Source organism: Pteropus vampyrus, unplaced genomic scaffold (assembly GCF_000151845.1).
Source record: "Pteropus vampyrus isolate Shadow unplaced genomic scaffold, Pvam_2.0 Scaffold306, whole genome shotgun sequence".
Lineage (NCBI taxonomy): Eukaryota > Metazoa > Chordata > Mammalia > Chiroptera > Pteropodidae > Pteropus > Pteropus vampyrus.
The window spans coordinates 953,041-961,489 of NW_011889087.1; positions in this window are offsets into that span (position 1 = coordinate 953,041).

Genomic DNA, 8,449 nt, shown 5'->3' on the forward strand with positions numbered 1-8,449 from the left:
CCTCCTTCTTCTTCTGCTGTCACACCCCTCCCCCATCCAGACAACCCAATTATTACCTGGATAAGAGGTCTCCCTCTCCCCTCTCACAGCTCTGCATACTGGTATTCCCTTATAACACCTTGCCAGCTCCTCCCAAGGCTCCACACCACCCCCAGTCTCTTAGTCTGTGGCTCTTGCTTCTCTGGTTTGTGGCGGGAGAGTCCCTGGAAGCCCATCCCAACCCCAGAAACATCCCCCCCAGCCCAAATGGCCATTGATGAACTCACCTGTCAGCATTCCTCCCCCAGACAGTACCAAACCCCTAGGCTGACCCGGTATACCACTCTTGTTTTTCACATGAGCGAAGGCCATGTGTTACTCTCTTGGGTTCACGCTCACTTCCTCCAGGAAGCCTCCTTGACTTATAGCACCCTTTGTCCTTTCTAGCTCCTTATCAATGTAGTGATTCCTGACCCTGTATGGCCCTCAGCAGTCATCAAGATTTGTCCCCCAAGCTCAGGGCTGATGACCAGGTGAGTTAAGGGCAGGGCACTCTCTTAATACAATGGAAGATGTGGCCTGGCCAGCTTACAGGGAAGGAAGGAGGGTCTAGGTCCCCTTTCGCCCCTTCACTCTCCACCCTCTGTACCTGCTGCCTAGCCCCTTGACCATGAGGTTGAACCTTCGCTGAACCGCAGCCCTTCTTTAAAATGGTCCTAAGAGAGACTGAACCAGAGACAGGACCCTTCTCTCTAGGACAGGCCCCTCACTGTGGGATTCCTTAGAGTTGCGGTCTCACCTCTGGGAACAACCCCCGCCCCCGCCGCCCTCCCAGCCGCCCTCGAAGGTGTTGTATGTGTACTGGCCCCAAACAGGAGCTTATGAGGATGGTCAGGGTCACAGTGACACCTGCTGGGCATTCTAGGAACAGCAGCTGAAGAGGTGCTGACAGTGAGTGTTGGGGTGGGGGTGGGCAATTAAGAGCTGTCACACCAATGATCTTGAAATTCACCTCAGATGTTAAACCTTCATCCCTTTTCCAGGGAAAAAGCACAAGAAGGTGCAGAGGGAATGGGGGCATTGGAATTCCAGCCGGAGCTCTCAGGGACATGAGCTGCGTTCCTTGGAATGGGTGTGTTTTGAACTTCATTCAGAATCTGGTTTCTAGGGATGTACCAGAAGGAAGTCTTAGATTGTTCTTTGCATTTCTATGTGAAATGGAGTTTTAAGGGCACAGAACAAGTACACCCTCTGTATATATGTTTGTATTGTATTGCATCGACAGAAGGAAGAAAAGTACATAATATTGCAAATGCCGATGATTTAAAAACAGTCCAGCTGACCACGGTATTGTCAATTTCTAAAGAAATTGGGAGGAATAAATAATATTATGAAACGAATTAGCACAGTTTCTGATACCTGATAATACTCAGCATGTTGAGGCAATTGGTCGATAAAATGAAATCCATTGCGGAGAGAGCCATCAGCCTCCCTGGCAAGCCAGCCTGGAGATGAGCAGAGTTGCCTAAGGCCACAGGGTGATGTCTTGGTTGGAAGCCACCAGCTGACCAGTGTCCTTCTAATGCACAGGTGTGCTGCTCAGTAACTCTCTGGAATAAATGAAAAGCCAGATGTGTGAACAGAGAAATCCAGGAGTAAGGATTCCAAGTTGTAAAGTGACCCAACACTTTAGGAAGAACCCAGTCTAGGACTCTTGCAAGTATTCCATATATTATTTATTTTACTCTTGTACCCTTTACTGGGGTAATCAAACTCCACCTGCAATGACAGGGCTAGAGAGATTACCTACCCATGTAGCCAAATGCTGATATTCCTTCCTTGGGCAGAGTTTGGAGTTTAAATGGGAAACTATTTGGGGAGTGGTGGTAGGACTGATGGTGACTGATGGTGGGGACTCAGCAGGCATCAGGCCCTGGTCCTGATTTATTAATATGTTTCCCATCTAATCCTCACTAAAGCCCCATGTGAAAGCTGACACTGCTCTCACTTCACAAATAAGGGACTTGTGGTCCAGAGAGGCTGTGTCACCTAGTTGAGGTCGTAGTCCTAGTAAGGGTTAGAACTGAGATGTGAACCCAGAAACTAGGGGTTGAGGTGCGACTCCCAAGGGCCAAAGCGGGTATACAGGAAGGTGGTGGGGTCCCTGCAGGGAATGTACATGGTGGAAGGTTTGGAGGAATAGCCAATGGTTAGTGAGACTCAGTTTCCCACTCACAGGGCAGAAGACCAACCTGGTATATGACTTTAGGGCTGACATGCACAACTGTGCCGGTAGCACACTGCAAAAGGGTACCCCACATAGATGCATAGATACCCTTGCATCACAGGCATATTTGCAGTGACCGGCATATTTTCTGACAGTTGGAAGTAAAGTGCCTGGAAGAGGTGATATCTGTCTCTAAATCACACACACACAAAGGGCTGCATGGGTGGGCAGTGCCCTGCCAGACTCTTCCACGTGTACATCCCATCTTCCTTCAGACCATCATCCAAAGAAGTGAGCAGGTGTTGGGGCAACTCCAGGCCATAGTCTGAAAGTGAAGGAATCTTGCACATTTTCTGCTCCATCTTGTTTCTCCCAGCAGTAGTCAGAAGGGCAAAGGAGAACAAAAGCCTTCAGTGTACCACTGGTCCTGCTGGTTCTCCTCAGAGATATCCAGCTAAAAATTCTGGATTTTGCTTTCCCTCCTGGAGCAGGACCTCATAATTAGGAATGATGGAGGGGAGCAAAGGAGGGAGAGGAAAGGAAGAGTCTGGAGCCCAGTGGGTGAGCGGAAGGGAAGATACAGGGCAGAAATTGGCTCCCCTCCACTATATCTAAGGTTCATTATTAAAAATAACATCATAGATCATTTGAGGAAAGGGGGAAGCCATTTTCCCAATGCTATCAATCAAGTTTGGGAACCCTGAGACTTTCCTGGAGCAGTGTTTGTTGTAACAAGCATGTGAGCATATTGAGCTTCAAGCAGATGTAGTCTATAAAAATCTTGGTGTACAAAACAGATAATTTATCATGGAGTTCTGTGCAGGTAGAGGGGATTATTCACCATAACGTAGTTCGCAAGAGTTGTTTCCTTTTCTAATAAACTTCAAATGAATTTTCACAAGTCTCAAATATTATTAATTGTAACGGTGTTTATCAAATACTTATTCTATTAGACATACACATACATTTGTGATCGGGCTCCACAGCACATACCCTGTCCCCATGACCACAGCCAACTGGATCGGGTGCGGATACCTGACCCTCGGGTGGCCAGTTCACAGCCTTTGACACAGATGCCACTAGGTTCCAAAGCTGAATGGCCATGGCACAACAAGGGTGTCAGGGTGGCCATGTTGGGCCATGCGCAGGCCGTAAGTTCTAAGAAGCAGGAACTGGGAGTTAACGAAAGCAGAAGCAGATAGACATGTTCAGAAAGGATACAGGGTGGGGAAGCCAGCACAAAGAGGGGAGCGAGAGAGGCAGACCAGGTAGGTACCTGAAAGTCATGTTGTGGGGAGCATTAGCGGTAGTGTGGCTTGATTATCCCATTGTTCTGCCTTTTCTGTCCTCTGACAACATCCATCCTTCTTTCCTATAATCCTTACGCCGGCTCTGCGTGGCCCCTTCCCTGCTGCTGCTCACAACAGGAGGCATCGGGTGAGGAGGATTAGAGCTGAAAGGTTCACACTTGGCAAAGAGGGATCAAATGCTAGAGGGATGAGGCCAGAGAGACTCACCTGAGGCTCCCTGAAGTCTGACTAATCAATCTTGCCAATCATTGAGTGCCTGCTATGTTCCACATTTTACACATTATCTCATTTAATCCTCAAACCAGCTCAAATCCTCACGACAGCTTTATTTCTATTTTACAGTCTGGAAACGGAGGCTCTGAGAGATTTTGAGTGACATGCTCGAGGTCACCAGCTAGGAAAGAAAGTCCCAAAGCCAGCATAGGCATCCTGGCTGTCCAGAGCCAGAGACACTCTGCTAGGCTGTTTTGCAGCCGAAAGAAGAAAAAGTCATCAACATTCACCACCGAGTGAGAGCTCAGCCCTGTTCCAGGCACATGTGGGAGAGGTCGTGGGAGGGGCTTGGTTGGTGAGTGGAAAAGGCAAAAGAATGAGGCCCCTCTATGGTCCCCAAGATCTTGCCAACGGGCCGACAAATCCATGTCCTGGACTTGAGAGCCATTTAAACTCGTGTTCCCTGGAGGCAATAGGGCTTCGTACATGAAAGAACTCAGGAGTTGCAGGGCGGGAGGGTTCCTGGAAGAGATGAGCTTGAGCGGTAGTAGGGACTGAAGACGAGAGGAAGAATAGGAGCTGGGTGCAGGGCGGGGAGGTAGGGGCCCTCTGGGCTCAGGAATGCGGGCTAGGAGGGGCGGGGAGGGAGAAGGAGGGCTCTGCGGTGTGAGGTGGGACGACTGGGAGACCGGAATGCCGCTGGCTCGCTGAGAGCCCTTGAGCAAGTCACTTCCTCTTCTGAGCTTCATGGTGGCCATGTTCAAAGTTAAGGGGCTGGGGCGACCCCCCTGGGCCCCTTCTGCTGTACTCTGGGCCGGGGGCGCGGCGGATCTACGTTCCTCCAGAGAACGGACAGACCCTCCATCGCTGAGCCTCCTCCTCCACCCGCGGCCGCCGCAAGCAGCGGCACCGGTGACCAGCAGGGGGCGCTCCTGCAGAAGGCTGGCCCCCGCAGCTGGCCTCAGCGTCGTCTGCCCCGCCAGGGTGTCAAGACAGGAAGGTCCCCTCTTCTACAGTCTCTTGCCTTTCCGCATTGCCCCTTCGCACCCTACGTTCTGGGATTAACTGTCTGGAAGGTTTCAGGAATCCAAGTTCTTGGGCAGGTCACTTCACTTTTCTGAGCCTCTTTTTACCCATGAGTGAACTGGGTTGTGTGAGGAAGAAATAAGTTATTTGGCGGAAAGACTTCCAGCCACAGGTGAAAGTGAATGTCCTGCCCCTTCACACCCTATTATCTTTCCCAGGGCAGGGGATACTGTTTCTATTGCTAACTAGGGAGAGCTAGAGCTCCCCCGCCCCGCTATCCCCCTATCCTGCCCCAGGGTCACAGTTTGCTGTAAACCTTTATTGAAATTCCGTTTATGCTAAGGTAGAAATAATTTCTGGATTCCATATGGCACCTGGTACAGTGAGCGATGCTCAGCAGGTAGTTGTAGAATGATTAGTGTTTTGAAATCATCTGGACTCTTCTGAATCACACCGGAAGGGGCCTGCATTCATCCTCGCGTTTCGCATCACTGTTCTGCGAGGAAGACAGACAGGGAGTGTTATATCCATAATATAATTGGGGAAATCGAGGTCACAGAGGAAGCCAGGGACAAGGATAAGTTAGGACCCTGGGTTCTTTCCATTCAACTACAGGCGTGCTATCCCATTATAGTCAGCGACCCCGGTTGGAGACATGTGGTTTTGCAGACAGGTCATTGACACAATGCCGGGTCATGAGGAGGAAGGTAGGCATGTCCCGGGTGCTAAACCCAGAGAAGGAGTGACTGGAGTAGACCTTGACATTGGAGCTAGGTGTGAAAATGAGATTCCAGAGTCAGTAACACAGAATGGCAAGGTTCAGCAAGTTTCAAAGACATTTCTTATTCTAAAGTCCCAATGTCCCTTTCAATCTACTTTTCACTCCAAAGTTGAATCCAATTTAGCAAAGGAATGTCTGATAGGGCCATCTCTTAGAATTATAATAACAATCACTGGGGAAACTTGATTCCTTATCAAACATTTATGTGGCAAATTAAGAAGGACTGTACCATTTGGTAAAGTGAAGAAACAAACCGAAAGAAACCACTGCAGGATCCAGCTCAAATATCACCACCGCCTCTTGGTATTGTCCTAGACACACCTTCCCTGGAACAATGAATGGATTGTTCCTCAAATGGATTCCCATCTCATTTGGTACTGTCTTCTCTTTACTGCAGCACAGCGATGAAACACAGGCTTCTGGGGCTGGCTCCTGGGTTCTAATCCCAGTTCTAAGTGTATTAGCTGGCCAGTTACTTAACTTCTTTGTGTCTGAATTTCTTCATCTGTAAAACGTGGTGAGGATTAAATGAGTTAATATTACTTTAGGACTTGGAACAATGTTTGGCACCTCATAAGTACTCAATAACTAGTTTACACTTACATAGAAATATCAAAACACTGCATGTACTTATTTGCATGTCTTTCTCCACAAACTGCGTGCTTCTCAAGGATAGGACCTGGCCTAATCATTTTACTCCCAAGACTTAGCACCAGATGCTCAAAATTTGTTAAATCAAATATTATAAAATCATACTTTATAGAAAATGAAAATTTTACAGTAAAATGAAATTAGTCACTTTTTTTTTTTTTGAGGCATTAAATCTGAGCTTACTGTTTCCCAGAGATAAGTCAAGGTTTGAGTCTCTCCCCAGTTTAAAGAAAACCCTCTGGCTGGGCAACTGGGGTCCCACACTGGGTTCAGGAAAATATGCAGTAGTCCGACTGTCTGCTAGTCAAGACTCTGTCAATGAGCATTTCCTGCATACTTGATTGTACCTTATTTGGAAACACGACCTGGAGAAAACGATCTGGGATGACCATCTCCTCCAACCACGCAGTGGCTTGCGTTCCTCCAGGCATCCGTTGCATTCTGAACTTCAAAAACGGATGTCTTTTCTCTCGGCCTTCCTTTTCAGAGGGCGAGATGAAAACAAACTAAAATGATGTTGAGAATGCCTCTGTTGAGAGCTGAATCTTTGGAATATTATTTATAGTAAATTCCGGACAATTTTTCATTTCTATTTCCCAAGACAGTTGTTTTTCCTGCTTTCTTCCTTCCTTTTATTTTTCTTTCTTTCAAGTCATGTTAGTAGCTGTGCCTTGCGCGGAACACCTTTCTGTTGTAAAACACCCAACTCTGGTGCCAGTCCGTGGCCTGTTAGGAACCAGGCCTCACAGTACGAGGTGAATGGTGGGCGAGTGAGTAAAGCTTCACCTGTATTTGCAGCCGCTCCCTAGCCCTAGCATCACCGCCTCAGCTCCGCCTCACATTTTCAGGCATTAGATTCTCATAAGAGCACTGGTCCGTGGTGCCAAAAAGTTGGGGACCGCTGCTATAGGGGATTCACAATAGTCAAAGACAAATGAATGCTGTTCAGTGCTGCCTGCCCAGTCATCTCACTGTGTTCTAATGCTTCTGGAAGTGGGATCCCAGGGCTGGGTATGTTTATGGTGAGCTCAGTGCCCAGGTGGAGCACAGACATATATGAGTTGACATATGAGGACGATGAAACAGGCTATTAAAAATTGAGACTGTCCATCCAGATTGCTATCTCTCCACCTACCCACCTACCCACCTAACTATTTATCTGTGATTATTTGACAGAACTAGACCACTTGGAATGTTCCCCCAGTTCTAACCATGTTCGTATAGAGGGCTCAACATCTTGTGTCTCATGAAGATTATAAAATCAAGGACAAGGTCTGTAGACATCAATATGTCAGGTCTGATCTATCCACAGTTTAGTGTTTATTTATTCATTGATTCTGATATTTAATAATTACCTTACCGTGGGCTAAAGCTCAGTACCACTAGGAGACAAGGTGTGGGATATAAAAGAGACAGGGGACAGGGTTTCAGTCCTTGAGAAATTTGCAATCTATACATAGCAGGGGTGCCTAACACCCCCAAACTCAAGGATAGTGTGCATTAATGTAGCCGCTAGCACAAAATTAGCTGTGCCAATGAAGTCTCTAGGGCCCAGGTGCTGAGTGAGTAGAGCCAGGAGTGGTCAGTCAAGGCAGGCTTCCAGAAAGAGGTAGTATACCACAGCAGGAAAACTGCTGGCCTGGACAATGGAAGTATGGCTGGATGCGGGGATGCTAAAGGGCACCCCTCTGAGTTCAGCCTTCCTTGGCTAAGCTCAAAGAAGCTGCTGTATCAAGGGCTGGAGAAGGGCCTCAGGCAGGCAAGGTCCAAGGGAGGGTCATACCACCCTCCACACAACATCACCTTCACTCAGAGTGCAGTTCTGGAGGAAGGCGAGGAAGTGGGGAGGGAACAGAGGTGATTAGGCCTCGAATTAGAATGGCCATGGGTGGGGTGAGCTCTGCCAACTCAGGAGCAAGCTTCCCAAGAGAGGACAGGGGCCCTTCCTGCGGAAGGATGGATGGATGGATGCCATAGGAGGATGTCCAGGAATGCTTCTCCCGCCCCACTCCCAAATAGCTTTCCTGCCAGTGCTTAAAGTTCTATCATTAAAGACTTATTTTTGAGTATTTGTCTCTTCCCCCTTTTAAGAATTTTATATATGCTCGTAATAGAAAATTTGGAAAATATAAAGAAAGTAAGAACATTTTTGAATCCCACACTCCCAACCTCTAAGGCACCCTTTTTTTTTTTTTTTTTTTTTTTTTTTTTTTTACCATTTTGGTGTCTTTCTCTGCCACCTTTTGTTGTTGTTTTCAAGCG